The sequence below is a fragment of the Elephas maximus genome, chromosome 16 (genome assembly GCF_024166365.1).
Source record: "Elephas maximus indicus isolate mEleMax1 chromosome 16, mEleMax1 primary haplotype, whole genome shotgun sequence".
NCBI classification, from domain to species: domain Eukaryota; kingdom Metazoa; phylum Chordata; class Mammalia; order Proboscidea; family Elephantidae; genus Elephas; species Elephas maximus.
Genome location: NC_064834.1, coordinates 45,950,506 through 45,973,700, shown reverse-complemented (window position 1 = coordinate 45,973,700; position 23,195 = coordinate 45,950,506). Strand labels below are relative to the sequence as shown.

General features: G+C 38.1%; 1 pseudogene; it reads right to left on the bottom strand.

Annotated features, from left to right (window-relative positions):
- Nucleotides 1-14,938: 14,938 nt before the first annotated feature.
- LOC126059999 (cytochrome P450 2C42-like) overlaps nucleotides 14,939-23,195 on the bottom strand; it is a 122,158-nt pseudogene continuing 113,901 nt past the window's right edge.

The following is a 23,195-nucleotide window of genomic DNA, read 5'->3' as shown; positions in this document are numbered from 1 at the left end:
TCTATCTTTTAGAGTTACTGTGAGTCAGAATCTACTACATAACAATGGTTTGCTTTTTGGTATATTCTGTTATTGTTAGGTGCCATTGAGTCCGTTCCAACTCACAGTGACTTTGTGTATAAGAGAAGGAAATATTGCCTGGTCCTGCGCCATGCTCACAATTCTTGCTATGTTTGAGCCTATTGTTGCAGTCACTGTGTCAATCTATCCCACTGATGGTATTCCTCTTTTTCGCTAATCCTCTGTTTTACCAAACATGATGTCCTTCTCCAGGGACTAGTCCTTCCTGATAATATGTCCAAATTAAGTAAGATGAAGTGTTGCCATTCACGCTTCTAAGAAGCATTATGGTTGTACTTCTTCCAAGACAGATTGTACATTCTTCTGGTAGTGCATGGTATATTCAATATTCTTCATCAACACCATATTTCAAAGTCGTCAATTCTCCTTCTGTCTTCCTTATTATTTGCCCAAATTTCATATGCATATGACATGACTGAAAATACCATCAGTTGGATCAGACACATCATATTCTTCTAAGTGACATCTTTTGTTTTTAACACTTTATCGATGTTAGGTGCCATCACGTTGGTTCCAACTCACAGAGACCCTATGTACGACAGAACAAAACAGTGCCTTCTCCTGGACCATCCTTACAACTGCTGCTGTTTGCACCCATTGTTGCAGCCACTGTGTCAATCCATCTCATTGAGCGTCTTCTTTTTTTTTCCTGACCCTCTACTGTACCAAGCATGATGCCTTTCTTCAGGGACTGGTCCCTCCTGATAACCTGTACAAAGTACATGATACAAATTCTCGCCATCCTCACTTATAAGGAGCACTCTGGCTGCACTTCTTCTAAGACAGATTTGTACATTCTTCTGGCAGTCCATGGTATATTCAATATTCTTTGCCAACACCATAATTCAAAGGACTCAATTATTCTTTGGTCTTCCTTATTTGTTGTCCAACTTTCTCATGCATATGAGGCGATTAAAAATATCGTGGCTTGAGTCAGGCACACCTTAATCCTCAAATCTTTAACACTTGAAGAGGTCTTTTACAGCAGGTTGGCCTAATGCAATACCTCCTTTGATTTCTTGACCACTGCTTCCATGGGTGTTGATTATGGATTCAAGTAAAATGAAATCCCAATTTCAATATTTTCTCCTTTTATCATAATGTTGCATATTGATCCACTTGTGAATGTTTTTGTTTTCTTTATGCTGAGCTGTAATTCATACTGAAGGCTGTAGTCTTTCATCTTCGTTAGTAAGTGCTTCAAGTCCTCTTCACTTTCAGCAAGCAAGGTTGTGTCATCTGCATATCACAGGTTTTTAACTAGCCTTCCTCCAATCCTGATGCCCTGTTCTTCTTCATATAGTCCAGCTTCTCAGATTATTTGCTCGTCATACAGATTGAATAAGTACAGTGAAAGGATAGAACTCTGACATACACCTTTTTGTATTTTAAAACATGCGGTATCCCCTTGTTCTGTTTGAATGGCTGCATCTTGGTCTATGAAGAGGTTTCACATGAGCACAATTGAGTGTTCTGAAGTTCCCATTTGCGATGGTTAAGGTTGTGGGTCAACTTGGCTAGGCCATGATTCTCAGTGGTTTACAGTTGTATGGTGTCATGATCACTTCCATGGAGAGATTTGATATAATGTGATTACCTCCATGATGGGATCTGCTGTGAATAGGCAATCAGTTGAAAGGGAGTTTCTTTGGACTTGTGGCCTACAAGGAATATAAGTGGAAATTCTGGCAAGACTTGTGGGCTTTTGCTTGCTCTGGATCCTGCAGCTGGATCTTGTTAGTCTGACTTCCAGTTCTTGAAATTTGAGCAACCAGCTTGTTTATGGTCTTGCCTGCCAATCTTGGGATGCTTTGGTTTTCCCAGCCTGTGAGCAAGAGCCCTACTGTCTGACCTGCTGATCTTGGGTTTGCCAGCCCCTGCGGCTACCTGAATCAAGAGAAGCCTCCAGCCTGACCTACAGATCAGGGACATTCCACCCTTTACAACCTCATGAGCTATTTCCTTGATATAAATCTCTTTATATAGATATTTATACTGGTTTTGCTTCTCTAGAGAACCCAGCCAAAGATGTTTGGTACCAAGTGTGGTTCTAGAGAAACAAAATTTTAAGGATGAGTTTTCTAAATTGGGTCTCAAGTCTGTTTAGTCTTAATGATGTTGATGACTCTGCTTCCAGTAGTAAAGAGTACACAGCTAGTCTATGGCATGAGGTGACAATACAATACACAAGATAGCACAACCAATAGATCAGGTATTGGTGAAAGTCGAGGCTCTGGGTGATTGCATGTGTGATACCTTTCTAAAATTGTCAGAATGAGGAGTATAAGGAAGCTGGTTGGTTGGTCTTCATTGCAGGTGTATGGTTATTATCCTATCACTGACAGCATTGTATTTCAGGCTAGATCTTGAAATGTCCTTTTTGACGATGAATGGGACACCTTTCACCTTCAATTTGCTATTCCCAGCATAGTGGACCATATGATTATCCAATTCAGAATGGTATTACCAATCAATTTCAGCTCACTAATACCTAGGATATCACTCGTCAAGCATTCCACTATTTTGGATGACTTCCAGTTTTCCTTGATTCATACTTCTTACATTCCAAGTTTCAATAACCAATGTATGTTTGCAGCTGTATCTTCTCATTTTGAATCTTGCCACTTTAGTTAATGAAGGTCCCAAAAGCTTTACTCCATGCAATCGTTATGATCGACTTTACTTTCAGGAGGCAGATCTTCCCCAGTCATATTTTGAGCTCCTTCCAACCTGAGGGGCTCATCTGCCAGCACTATTTCAGACAATGTTCTTCTGCTATCCATCAGGTTTTCAATTGTCTGTCAGTTTGTCCATCTGTGGTGGCTTTCATGTTGCTGTGATGCTGCAAGCTATGCCACTGGTATTTCAAATACCAGCAGGGTTACCTGTGGTGGAGAGGTTTCAGTTGAGCTTCTGGACTAAGACAGATAAGGAAAAAATATACAAATGATCTCCTTCCACAAAAAAAAGAAAGAAAGAAATGGCCAGTAAAAACTTATTTTGGTGTGTGTATATATTGTATGAGGATCTTTTAAATTTTGAGGTGCCAGTTGGTCTAATCGGGGGAGATTTCAGAACTAAAATTAAGTTCTCCATTCTGAAATTAAACTACAAGTTTTACTTCTATTCTCATGATAACATTTGACTTCGTTTAAAGTTTGCCGTTTGAGAAACAAAGGTTATTATGCTAAGAGTGTTCCCACAACTGGCCTTAGAAAAAGCTTCTTTTTTTTTTTTTTATAGACAAACATGTTGTTTTACCTACTTTAAAATGAAGTTCCTCAGCAAGCTCCTAGACATTACCTCTTTTTCTCTCAGTAAATTAAAAAAACAAACTCATTGCCTTCGAGTTGATTCAGACTTATAGCGACCCTGCAGGACAGAGTAGAACTGTTCCATAGGGTTTCCAAGGAGCTGCTGGTGGATTGGAACTGCCAACCTTTTGGTTAGCAGCCATGTTCTTAACCACTGCACCACCAAGGCTCCACCTCAGCTAAATAAGCAGAGTTTATTTACACTTTTCTAAATAATGGTCAGTTCTGTGTTTGAAGATTATAATTTAGTTGGCCTAGCTGCAAATACATCACTAAACTTTCATATCAGTACATTTTCATGTCATTACTTGTCATTTTAGAAATATTGCCTTTGTTAAATTGTATCAAGAATGAGAGATGTGCATTAGACTAGAAATTGATGTAAAGGAAGTTTTACAGTTAATTGTCACCCTTGTAAATCTCTCATCGTTTCCTGCCATTTGCTTTGATGTGCAACTGTTATCTGTACTCACTCTACTTGTTAAATATCTCTTTGTTTTGCCTGTAAGGCAGAGCATACCATTACAGCCAAACACTTGCTCTCCTGCTGTTACAACTTTGGTAAATTTTATTTGTTTTTAATATCAAATTGGAATGTTGGTTTGTTTACTTCACTAGGACATTTATTAGTGATGCCATGAAGGGACTCAAAGGATTTTACCTCTGCAGCATCCGAGACAGTGAAAATATCTGAGCTTCTGGTGCTGGGGTGGGTCCTGCTAGCAAGACCCTTTGGTCCTGTCTGCTTTTAGTGCTGTCCTAAGAGTTGAAGCAGGTACACACCTCTTGGTTCTGAGCTCTGTTCACTTCATGTAAAGGCTCCCTGACATTTATTGTAGGATCTGTTTTGCTCTTCTCTCTGTCTTTTGAACAGAATATATAATTCCTTTGTTTCAGGTACCTCAGGGTCATTGCTTAATGACCTGAGAAACAAAAGAAGCCACATTACCAAACTCTGTGGCACTCCTTTGTTAAAGAAATTAGCTGGTTCTGAGAAGCTGAGAGCTCTGACCTTTTGTTTAAAAAGCTTCCAAAGCTGACTTACACTACCTCTTTTACTGGAAATATGGAAAATGCCAATTCGAAGAGCAAGATGGTGTTTCCTCTGAAAACTCCTGCTCATTATATAAATAAGCATTATGGTTCTCCCTCTTGCTTATTTTTGTCTACTTGGCATGATTTTACTAAGTACAGTTTGAATGAATGGCCAAATTATGGATTTTTTGAAATTGCTTGATTGAATTATCTGCACAATGAATTAGAAAAGAGGAAATCCTGGATAAAAAATTGCAATGGAACATTTTTTTCTGACTAGCAATTTGAAGCCATGAAGGGCCACAAATATAGAATCTTCTTAGCAGAATTCTCTACCTAAATTGACTGAACAGAATAAAGAATTCAGTTTCCAAATTAATTAAGAAAAATAAAGAACTAGAAAGCCAGAGCACTGCTGTATTTACACCCCTTGCTGCAGCTCCCTCTGCAGGCAACCTCTTTCCTGTATCCTCCTCTGCCTCCTTGTCCTTCTAAAAATTCTCTACCTGACTTTACTTTCTTTTCGAGAGAACCTACTAAAGATTCAAAGACAGAGGATCTTATTCATGACGTGAGAACCCTCGTGCATTTACTAAAGAATTCATAGTCCTTATTAATGCTTACCAGCCTGAATTGGCTGGTTTATATATATATATATATTTTTTTTTTTTAGTTGGCCCTAAACCAAAGAAAACCAAACTCGTTGCCATCCAGTCAATTCCACCTCATAGCAGCCCTACAGGACAAAGTAAAACTGCCCAATAGAGTTTCCAAGGAGCACCTGGTGGATTCAAACTGCCGACCTTTTGGTTAGCAGACAAAGCTCTTAACCATGACGCCAGCAGGGTTTACAGTTAGAATATGATGAATGGAAAAAATCCCAAAATTATTTAGCTTTAGATACAGTCAAAATGCCCAATGTCCTTCTCAAAGAAGCTAAAGACAAAGCCAGTAGGCTGCATAATGCAATCCTTAAGGTCTTTCGCCCCCCAAAATTGACTGGGCAATAGTCCATTCTTGTACAGAACATAGAGATGAAATTATTTATGATTATCAATACAGATTATTTCACAAGTTCTCAGAACATCCTGGGTTGAACCCATCAGATGAGGGAATGATAGGAATTTCAATGCAGCATTTATTTCTGGCTTCGAGACTGAAATTTCTTCATTAGTCAAGAAACATCGTTTAGATTGGAAAGCAGCTTCAAGAAGTAATTAACTACTTTAGCTCTTGAGCTTACTCAGACTTTAGAAACAAAGCAAGCTGCTCAAACTAACAAATTAGAAGCTTAGAAAACTGGTTTCAAACCCACCAACAGAACTAAATCTAGTTTCTGCAACTATTATAAAAACTCTGGTCATTTGAAAAGCAAATGCTTTATGTTAAAAAATAAACTGAAGGTTTCCACCTCAGCTGCCCTTCCTTCCCCTGAGGCAGAATGAAAGGGCTCCCGGGACAAAACAGACTTTTCCTGTAGTAGCTCTAAACTCCCAAAGAGAAACAACTACGTAAATTAATGGTAAATATTGTAAATTTTTAATTGATTCGGGGACTACCTTATCTGTGATAAATCTTATTTGTCTGAAAACAAACTCTGCCCCAGAGTAAAAAAACTTCAGCTATAGTGGGAGTTACAAATAAAGAACAAACAGTATTCCATTCTCAACCTGTACCATTCTGTCTTGGCTCTATGAAAGATTTTCATCTGTTTGCTGCTGAGCCTTGATACACCAGTTAATTTATTAAGAAGAGATATTTTATCTAAATGGAATTGCCAACTAAAATTTAATGAGAAGGGGGAAATATTATTAATCTTGCCTGATAATCAAAACTCAGGAATAGACAACATTCAAAAGGAAGAGGTTATTTGCCACTTGCAAGCTCTTACAATGCCTCCTCAAAATTCTGTTCTAATAGATCTTCTCCCTCTTGAAATTATTTCTGAAGACCCTGAAACTTTCTGGGCCATGAATCATACAGATATTAATAAAGTTTTGTCTGCTGAACCTATTAAAATCCAAGTGGACACATCTAAGCCTTTGCCTAAGATCCCACGGTACCACTTAAACAGGAAGCAAAGGAAAGGATAATTCCTATTATTCAAGAATTTCTTTCTAAAGGATTACTTGTCCCTTGTACTAGCATTTATAACACCCCTTTCCTTCCAGTTAAGAAATCACATAGATAGGGTTGGAGATTTGTTCAAGACCTACGTGCAATAAACCACATTGTTATCCCTAAGTACCCTGTTGTCCCCAATCCACACCTGGTACTTTCTAATGTTCCCTCTGAAGCAGTGTACTTTACTGTTGTACAGCTTTGTAGTGCGTTTTTCAACATTCTTATTGACCCCAAAAGTAGATATCTGTTTGTTTACTTTTACTTGGGAAAATCAACAACTAACTTGGAATGTCTTGCCCCACAGTTATAGAGGCTCTCAGTCATTTTTCTCAAATTTTACATGCAGATTTGCAGTCTTCACAATTTCCAAATAAATCTACTTTGTTAAGATGGTATTAAATTGTTAAAACATGTAGCTCTTGGTGGACATAAAGTTTCAAACAAAAAATTGCAATTAGCTCAGCCTTCTGTCAAACACCTATGTCATTGAATCTCTGCAGAAGGCATTTCTATTAACCCCCAAGAGAAAAGAGGCAATGAAACAATTGAGTGAATTTCCAGGTCTTTGTAGTTTTTTTTTTTTTTCTTTTCTTTTTTTTTTGTAGTTAGTTACCGTAAAGTTTGGATTCTAATTCTTCTTTAATGACATAAACATTATATAAATATTGAAAAGCCTCTAAACCCGATCCATTCTATCTTACCCCCAAGGATCAAGAGGCGATAACTAAAGAAGCTTTGATTAAAACACCTGCTTTAAGATTTCCTAACTATCAGTTAGACTTCACACTATTTGTACATTAAGTTTCTGGTGATGCATTAAGTGTTCTTACTCAGAAACACAGAGACAAAGTAAACCTGTAGGTTACTATAGCCTACAGCTGAATCTTGTAACCAGAGCCTACCCTCCATGTCTTAGGGCAGTGGCCACTAGAGCAAAGTTAGTAGAAACTACTGTAGATATAGTCTTGAGAAAAATTGTAAATGTGTGTGTATCCCATGGTGCATCTCCACGGCTTAATTCTGCTTTAATCCAACATATATCTGCTAGCAGACTCACTTCTTATGAAGTGCTCCTTCTGGTAGCCACTAATATTAGGTTACATATGGTAGCAGGTTCTCCCTATAGCTAATAAAGATGACTGTCTTTCCCATAACTGTTTCCCATAACTGTTTGGACTTGACTAAGCAGCTTCTTACTCCTGAGAATCATTAAAAAACAAACAAAAACTCTTGGCAAAACCTGGTATGATATTACTTATGGATGGCTCTTATTTGACACCAACTCTCAGTTCTAACTATCAGACTGGCCATGTTGTTACAACTTCTACTGAAGTCCTTGAAAGCCAGCCACTCCCCAAAATTACTTAAGCTCAAGGAACTGAACTTATAGCTCTTGTCTGAACATGTTAATTGCCTAAAAAGAAATCTGTAACAACCTTTATAAATTCAAAACATAAACATAAAATTATGCATAATTTTAAAGTGCTATGAAAACGAAGAGGCTTTAACCTCCTCTGCTAAAACTATTAAAATAACTCTTTCATAGCAGACCTATAGGAACCCTAGTGGCACAGTAGTTAAGAGCTACAGCTGCTCCTTGGAAACCCTGTGGGGCAGTTCTGCTCTATCAGATGCCTTATTGTTCCCCTCTGAAATAGCCACAGTGAAAATACAAGCACACTAGCCAAAGGGAGTGTCCCAAACTCAGAAAATTACAGAAAACAATTTAGCAGATACTGCTACAAAAAAAGCTGTTTCCAAAATTACTGTTGCTCCTGTTATAGCCAAAGAGGGTACAGAGAGGCGTTTGGAACCATCTGTAGAGAGCTGATCACGTGAAACCACTGATCGGTTCACACCCACCAAGAACAGCTTTTAAAACATCAGCAATTGGCTCAGTGTAAAGAAGCTAAAAGAGAAAACGTCAGGCTGTTATCCTGACACTAAGCTATGGTTAGGACCCAATGCCAAAATCCTTCCTCCTAAATTTTTGCATGTCCCTATGATGAGAACTTTACATGAGAATACTCATCAAAAGAGAGACAAAATGATTGAAACTTTAAAGAAATCCTAGTGGGGAAAGTTTTCTGAAGCAGCTTAGCATGTGACTGCTCACTGTTCTATTCATCCTCCTTATAATCCTGAGAAACATCTTAAGACTTCCCCTGGACTTCTTTCTGGGCCGATGCTCCAATAGCATTTGGACTTTATCTGGCTTCTACCTTCAACGCTTGTAGATATGTCTTAGTGAATATTTGTAGATATTCACACTGGGTAGAAGCTTTCATTTACCAGCAGGCTGCTGCCTCTTTCGTGGCAAAAAAGCTTCTTGAAAACATAATACCCACTTGGAGAGCACCCAAGATTCTTGGCAGTGATCAGGAATTCATTTTACTGGACAAGTTATTCACGAATTGTGCCGAGTTTTGCCCACATACCAGAGATTGCATGCCTGTAACCTCCCGCAGTCCTCCGGTCTTGTGGAAAGAATTAATGATATAAGAAAAACTCAACTTGCTAAACTTTCTGAATCCTTAAAGTTGCCTGGACTAAAGTTCTCCCTCGAGTCCTTCTAAATTTAAGAAGCATTCCTTTTGGAGCTCATAAACTTACTCCTTATGAAATAATTACTGAAAGGCCCATAATCCCTCCGTATATTGCCTCTGCTGATCCTAATTTAGTACAAACTGAATTATTAAAATATGGTCAATCTTTAATACAGTGCTCTAAGAAATAATTCCCGTAAGTTATAGAGGCATTTGAGGATCAGAAACCTGACCTTCCTATATTAATTAATATTAACCCAGGAGATTATGTTTATTGGAAAGACATCAGCTACAAAGCTCACTGGAGTCTCAGAGGAGACACCCTACCTTGTCCTTTTAACTAATAATCCTCGTATAGCTAAACTAGAAGAAATTAACTGTTAGATTCATTTATCACAGCTAAAGACAGCCAAAGTAACCGTCCAAATTTTCCAGACAGCCAGAGATTTGAAACTCAGATGGATGCAGCATTAGCAATTGGAAACAAACCTTTTACAAAGCCAGGCACTGACACCAAAGCCATGGTGGCAGATCACATGTGAACTGCTGAAAATCTAGGAAATCTGGTTCTTAACTGTTGGTATTTTAATAGTCTTGATTATCTTTGCTCACTTGTAGAATTATTATATTATTTTGCGCTAGTAATCTTTGAATATCTTTAAGCCTAGAAGTTTTATATTCCTTTTATTTTAAACTTTTTATTTCAGATACCAATTATTGAAATGGTTTGATACTTATAAATTTTTTTGAAACAGTTTTTTAACTACTTCTATTCACTTCATGGTGAATTACTAGAAAAAAAAAGTCTGTGTTATGCTCATTAAGTTTATTTTGCTTTACTATATTGTTTGCTTAACTTTATATAATAGAATTTATAAGGTTCCCCCCGCCCCCTTTCTTTTTGTTTCTTATAACCACTACAGATGCAGAGGGAAAAAAATGCTTTCATCAGCTTGGCTCAATCAGTTGCCAATGCCAGCAATTTAACAGAATGTTGGGTATGTCACTTTGCCCCACAAGCCACAGAGGACCACACTGATCTTCTTACTAGGCCGGTTTTAGATTATAAGATCACACCTAATTTTACTATTGATTATAAGAAATCATTTAAATGAACCATTCGTGTTAAACTGTGGCTACCTCCAGAATTATTTACTTATCCATCAACTACCTGTTTCAGTCTTTCTCATGCAAGGATAGAATGTTCTACTCTGGTCAAAAGATGTGAAATTTTGGTTAATAGTGCTTGTTATTCCTGAATAATCAATGACTGTATTGAATTTAATCCAAATCACCCTATTTTTGCTCCCCTCCAGAAAACCCTAAGCTTTGGAGAGTTGCCCATCTGTGATGACTCCTTAACTATAACCTGGATTAAAAGAATCAGCAAGTCCATTCTATTTCCTGATATCCAAACTGGAAAAAGCCTGTTATGCACCACATGTGGATACGTCTTTTTATGTGGAGGATCAATTCAGGTAGCAAAAAAGTCCAGTAATTCATCTTATACTTGGGTTTTGCCATGTTTAGATGGCTGGAGTATGATAGGCCAATGTACTTTAGGAATGTTAGGAGTTCCCATGAGTGCCCATTCATACACTGACAACTTACTATGAAACAGTGATTCAGAATTAATCTCCAGACAGAAGAGAGACCTTGTCCTTACAAGCAATTCCATAGTTGATTACTTAGGATAGGGATAGTCTTTATTATGTGCTACCATACCATGGTTTGGAATTGTGCAATTAGAAAAGTCCACTCATAATCTGTCTCCCATATATAACATTATATATTCATATATATTATATATAAGTTTATAAAGAAGAAACATTCCTATCAATTATAGTCCTTATTTCTGAAACCGATCATGCAGGCGTAGCTGTTATGTATAGCAACTTTCTTTTACTATCCTTTCCATATTCCATGATTACCTGACCTCCATAAGCCCTTACTCTGACTGGTGAACCATAGTGGTTTTTGGGTTCTCCGAAATTAGTGTCAGTATATAACCATTGTCCAGTAATCCTCACAAGTTTGATTATTTTCTTTTCCCAAAGGCACAGTGCAATGGTTTATGCTTCTATTTGGCTATCCTAAGGTGCCCAGTTTTTTGGTCAAACCCACTAGTCTAGATGTAATAAAATATTTTCATGTGATTAAATCAGTTGACCTTAAGAATAATAGAAGAGTCCCCATTACCTTAGTGGCCTCATCTGGTCAGTTGAAGGCCTTAAAATCCAATGTGGAGATTTCTCAAGGGAGTGCTTTGCTCCAGAAGATAAATAGGCAACTTGCCAGAATTCCACTGGCTCCTCTATCAACTGACCTACCAGTTTTGAGGCTCAAGGCTACCATGTTTCCCAGCCTACTCTCTAGATTTTGGACTTGCCAGCTTCCACAATTGCATAAGCCTATTCCTCCAATATCAATCAATCAATCTCTATCTATCTCCCTAACTGTCTATCTATCATCTGCCTATCTATATTTGTATCTACCTATTTATTCCTGAAGTTCATTCAAAAACGGCTGCAGCAGTATATCAACAGGGAACTGCCAGAAATTCAGGCCAATTTCAGAAGAGGACGTGGAACCAGGGATATCGTCGCTGACGTCAGATGAATCCTGGCTGAAAGCAGAGAATACCAGAAGGATGTTTACCTGTGTTTTGTTGACTATTCAAAGGCATTCGACTCTGTGGATCATAACAAATTATGGGTAACGTTGCGAAGAACGGGAATTCCAGAACACTTAACTGTGCTCATGAAGAACCTTTACATAGGTCAAGAGGCAGTTGTTCAGATAGAACAAGGGGGTACTGATTGGTTTAAAGTCAGTAAAGGTGTACCTCAGGGTTATAGTCTTTCACCATATCTATTCAATCTGTATGCTGAGCAAATAATTCGAGAAGCTGGACTATATGAAGAAGAAGGGGGCATCAGGATTGGAGGAAGACTCATTAACAACCTGCGTTATGCAGATGACACAACCTTGCTTGCTGAAAGTGAAGAGAACCTGAAGCACTTACTAATGAAGATCAAAGACCACAGCCTTCAGTATGGATTGCACCTCAACATGAAGAAAACAAAAATCCTCACAACTGGACCAATGAGCAACATCATGATTAAAGGAGAAAAGATGGAAGTTGTCAAGGATTTCATTTTACTTGGATACACAATCAACAGCCATGGAAGCAGCAGTCAAGAAATCAAAAGACGCTTTGCATTGGGTAAATCTGCTGCAAAAGACCTCTTGAAAGTGTTGAAGAGCAAAGATGTCACCTTGAAGACTAAGGTGTGCCTGACCCAAGCCATCGTATTTTCAATCGTATCATATGCATGTGAAAGCTGGACAATGAATGAGGAAGACCGAAGAAGAATTGATGCCTTTGAATTGTGGTGTTGGTGAAGAATATTGAATATACTATGAACTGCCGGAAGAACGAATAAATCTATCTTGGAGGAAGTACAACCAGAATGCTCCTTAGAAGCAAGGATGGTGAGACTGCATCTTACATACTTTGGACATGTTGTCAGGAGAGATCAGTGTCTGGAGAAGGACATCATGCTTGGCAGAGTACAGGGTCAGCGGAAGAGAGGAAGTCCCTCAACAAGGTGGATTGACACAGTGGCTGCAACAATGAGCTCAAGCATAACAACGATTGTAAGGATGGTGCAGGACCAGGCAGTGTTTCATTCTGTTGTGCATGGGGTCAGAGCTGACTCGACGGCACCTAACAACAACAATAACAACAACCTATTTATTGATCATCTATGCAATGTACTGGGTCTGTTTCTGTAGAAAATCCTGACTTTGACCCTCAGCCATTCTGTTAAAACACAATAGGTCCTACTGGAAAAGGCTGGGAGAAATATTAACAATATAAATTACTGGCAGTATAGTGGAGTCCTTTCTCAAAGCACCCAGCGTTCCATTCATTTAAGGCTGTCAGTGTATATGCTGGCTCAACTCTTAGTATTGATTGAAGGGACATGACTCTTTTTGTGATTCAGGACAAACTTCTGTTCACTCAACCTAGAGCTCTTCCACTTATAAAAATTAAGTGAACATTTAGTACACTGCTTATTTATTTCTCTTTTACAGAGACTGTAATGAACCACAGTTCTCTGCGAGTCAGACTATTCTGATTACTGCTTTGACTTCTCTGTCCATTACGGTAACTACACACACACCTTGTCTTTGGTGATTAAGTGCAGCCACTTGGCCCTTGCTACCTGGGATTCAATTATCCCCATTGCAGTTCATTGGTAGCACTTCCCACTATAAATTCTGACCTCCAGAGAAGAGCAACCACACAGTTCTTTAAGGATACTTGGACTCTCCTCTCCTATTTATTTCTCAAAGTAGTGCTGAAAGATGTGTCCTCTGAACTCTTTTGTGGTGGGTGAGCAGTCTAACAACTTGAGCTATAAAATTGAATCTCGAATCTGTGCTTGATGTACCCATACCAATAAGTTCACTGTGATCCAACTTTATGTTCTTACCACATGATTTTATATCCTTAATATCCATTCTCAACATATTCTCTAGATTTCAGTCTGCAAAAGTTGGAATAATCATGCAGTTTTTTGGAGGGTAGCACACTTAACTCTCGGGTCATAGTTTGCACCTTACCTTTTTGGCCTGAGGAACTTGAGTCTAGCTACAATCAGAAGCCAAGGGGGAAAGGGGGTGGTCGGATGTATTCTGAGAAGAATCGGCACGGTCTTGTAGGGCAACTACCTGAGGGGTGGCCATTACAGGTTCTCTTGGCAAAGCAGGGTTAAGTTCCTCAGATAGGAGTGTAAGGGCTGCTTCTACTGGCAAAGAAGCCACATCAGAATTCTGGGGTTCGACATCCCTGTCTTCATTAGAGTCTGCCCTTATGTCTCCATTTCAATTCAAGATCCCATTCTTTTCCAGTCAGTGCCCTCACTTTAACAGAAGACATCCTGCAAGTTTTTTGGGAAATCAATTTGCATTACAATTCAGCCACTCACAGGATGAGACTCTGGGCTTTGTTTCCAAAATCTCAGTCTTACAACTATAGGAGGTATCATTTCAGGGAACACAGAAACTTTGAAGTCTTTCAAGTCTTTTTTGTGGCACTGGTGCTGGGATTGAAGCCCACAGATCATTCTTTTTATTTCTCTACTTTCTCCAAAGTAATTAGGAGCAACTACCCAATCTCGTTATACTCATTAGTCTCACACAAATTTTGTAAGGTATCAAATACATGATCTTCCAGAATCTTGCCTCCTATAAGTATTATATTAGGAATATACAACAGTGATTTTTGCAAATCTCTGCTGCCACATCTGATGATAAAATATTAGTGCCCTTTTTACTACTTGAGGAGTCCCTGGTGGCACAGTTAAGCACTCAGCTACTAATGAAAAGGTTGGCAGTTTTAATCTACCCAGAGGAGTCTCAGAAGAAAGACCTGGTGATCTACATTTGAATGTCAACCACTGAAAACCCTATGGAGCACCCTTCTACCATGACACACCTGGGATCACCATGAGTCAAAAATGACATGACAGCAACAGGAAAAAAAAATTATTCTTTGTCCATCAGAGTGATAACACAGTAATAATTCAGTTAGGGAAGTATTAAAAAATGATGACCAATAGAAGTGTTACAGAATATGAAGAATAGGAGATAAATGTATACAGTGAAACACAGAAAACTCCCCTTAATATAGTATATTTTTACTGGATCTTGAAGGAATAGGGGATATGAAGAAGACTGATCAGCGAAAGTACTGGGAAGGAGTAACAATGCTCCAGTGGAAGGGATTTGCTGGTGGCAGGACAGCAGCAGTCAGATGGTCTGCCTTCTTCAGGCAGAAATGAAGCAGAGCTGATATGAGGGTAGCACAGAGGCAAACCCATTGTCCACTGGGGGGATATCTACGTGTTTTGGGTCAATCAGAGGCTTCAAGGTAAATTTCTGTAAAATGGTGGTCAGGAATAAAAACAGTTCCATGCGGGCCAAGCCTTCCCCCAGACAAATTCGTTTTCCTGAGAATAACAAATGCAGGTTAGATATTCCTGGACACTATGTTTCTTATCTGGTACAAAGAGAATAATGCAGCAATTATCTGATGATTAATTGCACTCATGGATTGTGGGAAGGAAGTATGGATGGAGGGATTGTTGCATAGATAGATAGATGGAAGCATGAACAAACTTGCTATCCAGCTAATGCCTTATCATAGCAAAGACCTTCATTCCAGAAATATTTATTTTGAACTCTATACCGAGTTCTTCCAAACTGTAATTACTGTTTTGACATTTCAAGTTTCCATCAATCTTTTCCTATAAACAACACATCTACATGCTTGCCTAAGAATATAAAAGAGAGAAGGTCTAAGAGGTGGGGGCTCATATATTTGTGTTCCCCTCTGTACCTCTGGCATAAATTCAGTCAAAGATTATTATTCCTTCATATACTATGAAAAGCACATGTCTAAACCTGCCTCTCCTACACTTTACAACTTTAAATGACTTCCTGAGGCTGTCTCATGGGATAAGGGTCAAAGCAGTCGATTACCCCTTCACATTACGTTACCAGTCTGATTTTCATGATCTTCCCTCCGGTCTTCACACCCTACAGCCTCAGCTCTCACCATACCCAGTCTTCATCAATTACCAACATACCATGCAGTTTCAAGCTTTATTTCATGCTTTTTTTGGCTAAGATGCACTTCCCTTATACTTCCTTCAACGTCTATGTCAAATGTCATTTTCTCATTAAACTGTTGTGATCCCCTTAGAGAGTACAATCTTGCCCTTGATTGATATTCTCAGCATATTTACCATAGTCTTGCTTTCACTGAGGAAATACCACCATGAATCATTATTCTATGATTGTTTACTTTTCATTTATGTTAAAATGTGAGTTTCTAAAAGTGAGTGTCCAGTACTTTGCCATCTTGTGATTTGCAATGCCAGGTCCAATGCAGGCATCAAAAGCCAAATAATTAGTGCAGATTATTTCACGCCCAGAGACTCAGTTGATGCAGAGTAGGTGCTGAAACCTCAATACCCGAGGAGGAACGTCATGACTGAAGGAAGATCAGGGTGCTCTGAAATCACTGTAGGGTATGCTGCCACATTCCCATGATTTCCTTGACCCTACAGTTAATTTGTAGGTGGTCCTGATATCTTTGATACAGAGCAAACATCCTATCCCATCGCTGTGGTTAATTACATAAGTAAGAATGCCCTGTGCCTCAACTGTGCACCAATACATTACAAAACCTAGATGAAATGCACAAACTCCTAGAAACATATAAACTTCCTACACTGGCTCAACAAGAAATGGAAGACCTCAACAAACCCATAACAAGTGATAAGATTGAATCAGTAATCAAAATCTCCCTAAAAAGAAAAGCTCTGGACTAGGTGGCTTGACTGAGGAATTATAAGAATTAACTACCCTACTTCTTAAACTTATTCTGAATTATGTGAGAAGGTGGAATACTTCCTAACTCATTCCATGAGGCTAGTATTACTTTGATACCAAAGCCAGAAAAGGACACTGCAAGAAAAGAGAACTACACTCCAAAATCCCGTATGACTATAGATGAAACCGTCTTAAAAAAAAAATGCTACCAAACTGAATCCAAATGTATATGAAAAGGATTATACACCACGATCAAGCAGATTTTAGGAATGGAAGGGTGGCTCAACATTAGAAAACCAATCAATGTTTTAAATCACATTAACAGAACAAAAGAAAAGAACTACTCGATTATCTCAATTGACGAACAGAAGATATTTCATGAAAATTCAACATCCTTTCATGATAAAAACACATTCAGCAAGCTATTAATGTAAAGGAAATTCCTTAGATAATAAAGGACATTTAGGATAAGTCCACAAATAACCTCACACCGAATGGAGGACGACTGAGAGCTTTCCCTTTAAGATCAGTAACAAAATGAAGATGCCCACTCTTACAGCTGCTGTTCAACTTTTTCCTGGAAGACCTATCCAGAACAATTAGGCAAAATAAAGAAATGAGGCATCCAATTCAAGAAATTAGAAGTAAAACTGTCTCTTTTTTCTGATGTGATAATCTAATACATAGAAAATCCCAAAGAAATCCACACAAAAGCTACTAGAACTAATAAACAAATTCAGCAAAGTGACAGGATACAAGGTAAACCCACAGAAATCGATCAGGTTTCTATATATCAGCAATGAGCATTCAGAAAAGAAAATTAAGGAAACAAGTCCATTTACAATAGCATCTAAAATAATAAAATACCTTGAAATAAATTTAACCAAAAATGCAAAAGACTTATACACTGAAAAATATAAATCACTACTGAAAGAAATTAAAGATGACCTAAATAAATGTAGGGGCATTCTGTTTTCATAGATCAGAAGACTTACTATTTTTAAGACATCAATATTACCCCCCCCCACCAAAAAACAAAACCAAACCCCTTACCATCCACTCGATTCTGACTCATAGCGACCCTATAGGACAGAATAGAACTGCCCCATCGGGTTTCCACAGAGCGCCTGGTGGATTTGAACTGTTGACCTTTTGGTTAGCAGCCATAGCTCTTAACCACTACGTCACTAGGGTTTAAAATATTACCAAAAGACACATATAAATTCAAAGCAATATACAACAAATTCTAACATCCTTCTTTGCAAAAAAGGAAAAGCCAATCCTCATATTTATATAGAGTTAAAAGGATCCCCGATAGCCAAAGCAGCCTTGAAAAATGACAAAGTAGGCAGACTCATATTTCCTGATCACAAAGCATACTATAAAGAAAGCTACAGTAATCAAAAGAGTTGGGTACTGATATAATGATACACATATTCACAAATGGAAGAGATATGAAAGTTTAGAAATAAACCACACATCTATGATCAATTGATTTTTGATGATGATGTTAAGTCCATTCAGTGGGGGAAAGAAGTCTCTTTAATAAATGATACAGGGACAAATGGATCACACCATATCAAAAAAAAAAAAAAAAAAACACTGCAAAATATATCAAGAACCAAAATATAAGAACCAAAAGCATAAGACTCTTACAATAAAACATATCAGTAAAGCTGCAAGATTTACTATTTAACAATGAATTCTTAGATATGACAACAAAAATATGAGCAACAAAAGACAACATAGATAAATGGGACTTCATCAAAATTTTTTAAAAAATTGTTCATTAGAAGACTGTATCTACATAGTGAAAACAGAACCTACAGATTATGGAAACTTTTTGGGGAACTCTGTATCTGATGGGGTTTAATATTCAGAATATATAAAGAACTCCTAAAACAAAAAAACAACCCAATCCAAAAGAATAAAAAAGGATCTAAAAACATGAATAGACATTTCACTAAAAAATAAATACAAATGGGCAACGAGCTCCTGAAAAGATGCCCAAGTCATTTGTCACTAGGAAAATACAAATCAAAAACGCAATGAGATATCACTTCACCCCTTCTAAGGTGACTGTGATCAAAAAGAATAGGTGCTGGCAAGGATGTGGAGAAACTGTGACTGGAAAATGGTACAGTCACTGTGAAAAACAGGTTTGGGTTCCTAAAAACATTACCACTTGTTCTTCTAAAGTAAGAAAGCTAGAAAAGGGGTTGATTACTTTCTGTTTCCAGATACTTCTCTGAGCTACAATCAATTTTACTCCTAGGTGTATACCTAAAAGAACTGAAAACAGGAATATAAATAGATAAACGCACACCAAAGTTCATTGCAGCACTAATCACAATAGCCTAAAGGGAGAAACAAACTAAACGCCCGACAACACAAAATGTGGTCCATACATACAATGAAATATTACTTTGTCATAAAGAGAAATGAAGTCCTCATCCATGCTCCAACATGGATGAAACTTCAAAACATTATGCTGAGTAAGATCAGGTGGCAACAAAAGGACAGATATTGTATGATCCCACTTAACTGAAATATCTAGAATAGGCAAATGCAAAAGCACCAAAGTTTATTAGTGGTTACCAGGGGTGGGAGGGAAGGAGAAAGAGGGAGTCATTGCTTAGGGAGTCATTGCTTAGGGGTACTGAGCTTCTGTTAAGGGTGATAGAAAAATTTGGAAATGGATATTGGGTGACTATTGCATGACATGATGAACGTTATTAATGCCACCGGATTATACATGTAAAAAATGTTGACATGGCAAATGTTTTGTTATATATGTACTAAGGACTTTAAAAAAAAAAAAAATTGCCCTGTTCTCTCTTCTTTCTTTGCTCCCTGCCCCTGTGGAGCAGCTCCCACGTCATTGCTTCTGTTAAGAATGTTGTTTATTCCATTTTATGCCTTACTGTGACGTATGTGAGAGCAGGAAGTAGGCAGCTTCCCACTTTGTCCTCTGAGCAGCCTGTGATGCCCTCTCTCACAGTCTTAGTCACACTGGATTATAATGATCTGTTTACTCATTTGCTTCCTTAACTGGGGAGCGAGTGAGGTCCTTGTGTGTCCATTCTGTGTTTATGGATATTTGTATCCCCAGAGCTCAGCCTGGGGGTGGTAAGGGGTTCACACAAAAGACAATAAAGTTGTAGCATTAGATAGCTTTCTTAAGAAAGGTACTGGCAGTCTAAGTGAGTTTCACCTTGTAGGAGGAGCTATAGGGTAGCTCAGTGATGTATCTGGAGACAGAATTCAATCAGCTCATTCTCCAGCTTTCCCCCTTTGGAAGAACTGTGTCACATTCCCAAAGATTCACTGCTCTGGCCCAATAATGAGGATTTTTCATGAATGGGAAAGCACATGGCACTGGGAGTGGTACTCCTGATCATGTACAAGTAGCAATGCTACCAGGCCCAGAGTAGGCACCATGCAAGCCCCAACTGATCTCATATAGGTATACTGTTCTCTGAATTACAGATGAATATAAATTTCTATTACCTGCTGAGAAAGGCATGAAGTAGTCACTCTTCTTAAACTTGCCACTCTCATACAGAAAGTGACCAGGGCCAAACATCTCTGGGTTGGGAAATTCTTTGTTGTCATACAGCACAGAAGACAATGAAATGAATATCGTCATGCCCTGGAATGAATAGACATCAATGAGCTTAGTTATAAAGAAGTCATGGAGTTGGAAAAAAATGTTGGACCTCACTTAGTCTAATGTATTTGATCTGTAAGCCCATGTCCAAAGAAAAACAATTATATTTCCACTAAGATAGACAAAGTAATAAAAAGGGAAGGGTTTGTTTATACATAGGGGCAATAATATTGCACAAGTGGCCTCCAATAACACTGGAAGTAATGAGCATCTGGGTGACAGAACTTCTGAATGTTTTGGACATTGTATCTGAAATTTATCAATGACTCACTGCCCCTATATGTTCTTATCCTCAGGATATTTTCAATCAATTTTTAAAGAAATTATCATATATTTTACCTATAATGAATTTTGTCATCTATTCCAAAAAAAAAAACCCAGAGATAAAGAGTTATGACTGCTTATAAATTATTCCATTTATGTCACATTTCATTACACAGCAATCTTGAAAAGGTGAACCTGCCGGGAAAGACAGACAATACCATAGGTCGTAGGAGTGGATTGGTTGCAATACAAGCATGAGGGAAGCTTTGGGGGGCACAGTTGATTGAAATGTTTTATATCTTGATTGTGATGGTGGTTACATAACTCAAAGCTCGTTAAACAGTACACTTTAATGGGTGAGTTTTACTTTATATAATTTATATCTTGCTTAAAAAATACATCAAGTATCACATATAGTGAAAAGTGAGACTCCATTGCCTTTAATGAAAGCACTCTGTTTAGACTTTCTAGAAACAATAATTCCCACCAATTGGTTGTATGTCCTTCTGGAAATTTGCCCTTCCAAATGTAGGTTTATCATGTAGATTCTCAATTTCCTCTTTGCCCAAATGACAAGCACTCTACTGCACCTTGATTTTTGTATTTATTAAATAATTTGGGTATTTTGTCATACAAACACATATGTTGTTGTTGTTAGGTGCCATCAAGTTGGTTCTGATTCATAGTGAACCTATGTACAACAGAACAAAAACTGCCCATTCCTGTAACATCCTCACAATAATTGCTATGATTCAGCCCGTTGTTGCAGCCACTGCATCAATCCATCTCCTCAAGGGTCTTCCTCTTTTTCACTGATTCTCTACCTTTTTCAAACATGATATCCTTTTCCAAGGGGTGGATCCTCCTGATTACTTGTCCAAAGTACGTGAGATGAAGTCTTGCCGTCCTCGACTCCAAGGAGCTCTCTGGGTGTGCTTCTCCCAAGACAGATTTGTTCATTATTTTGGCAGTCCACTGTGTATTCAATATTCTTCACCTACATCACATTTCAAAGGTATCAATTCTTCTTCAGTCTTCCTAATTCATTGTCCAGCTTTTGCATGCATATTAGGTGACTGAGACTATAACGGTTTGGGTCAGGTGCACCTTAGTCCTCAAGGTGACATCTTTAATTTTCAGCACTTAAAAGAAGTCTTTTGCAGCAGATTTGCCCAACGCAGTATATCGTTTGATTTCTTGACTGTTGCACCCATGGGGGTTGATTGTGGTTCCAAGTAAAATGAAATCCTTGACAGCCTCAATATTTTCTCCATTTATCATGGTATTGCTTCTCAGTCCAGTTGTGAGGATTTTTGTTTTCTTTATGTTGAGGTGTGAAACATACTGAAGGGTGTAGTCTATGATCTTCATCAGTAAGGGCTTCAAGTGTTCTTCACTTTCAGTAAGCAAGGTCGTGTCATCTGCATATCACAGCTTGTTAGTGAGTCTTCTCCAATCCTGATGCCTTGTTCTTTATAAAGTCCAGCTTCTTGGATTATTACAAACACATATATTTCTGCCTTATTCATGCTGCACAATATGAATGAACCATTTCACTTCTGAGGAACACTTAGTAGTATTCCTTTATTCTAAGTAATGATGTAATGAAAATTATTTAGACATTCCTCCATTTGCACATGGAGTAAATACCAAGAATTTGAATTCTTACATTGTAAGTTATTACATTTTATATTTTAATAAATACTGTCAGATTGTCTTCCAAATAGATGTACTAATTTACAATCCAGTCACCAGTGTAGGCAAGTACTCAACTATACATATCCTCACCAACACAATGTCTTTTCACCCTTTGTCTTCATCAATTTGATGGGTGAAAATAGTGATAACTTGCATTTTGCATATATTGCCTGGGTTAATTCTTGCAACATCCTACTAAAGTAAATAAAGTAGGTATTATCAACAATTTACAAATGAAAAACCTGAGGCTCAAAGTGTTAGGAAATTTACCCAAGATTTTTATAGCTAAGAGAAGGAGAGCTAGGGTTCCTACTGAGTTCCTCCTGATTCTTGCACCATGTTGCCTTGCACTTCTGAATGTCTACTTGAGTCTTCCATTCTCAGGACACATTTGGCTAGAAGGCTGTCCCTGATTCACTGAAAGGCCAAAGAGGATAAAATCCCCTCTCTCTGCTTATGTGATGCTGTCATCCACCCTCTGCCCTAAACATGCAACTGTGACTCTCGTCGTGCATTTTTCCAGCTGGGAAATAGGAATCCGAAAACCTGAGAGAAACATAATCTGGGACGTGAAAAACAAATGCCCATTCTGAAACTCAGAGGAAGTAAGTCATCCTTCGCCAAGTTGTGTGTAACAACCATCTCACAATTATCTATAGGGGGACAGTTTTAGCATCTCCCTGCTTTTCTGCTTCAGCCCATAAAATATGAACTTTTACCTATTTGGAGTTATAAGTACACAGTCTCTTATCTGAAATCTGTGGTGACCTATGTGTTTCCAAGCTCAGAACTGTTTGATTTTTTAGAAAGGTATTACATTTGTTGTATATTTTATGTAATCTCAATACAGTGTGGGATAGTACCATATATAGGTATATATGTTTTGGGAAATTAACAAACTGCCACTAAAATTTATTTGGAAACGTAAACAGCTAAGAGAAACCTAAACAATCTTAAAGAAGCAGAACAAATTTGTAAGACCCTGCCAGAATCAAGGCCTATAATAAAGCTTTGTAGCCCCAAACTGGACACAACACAACTCAAAATCCACAAACC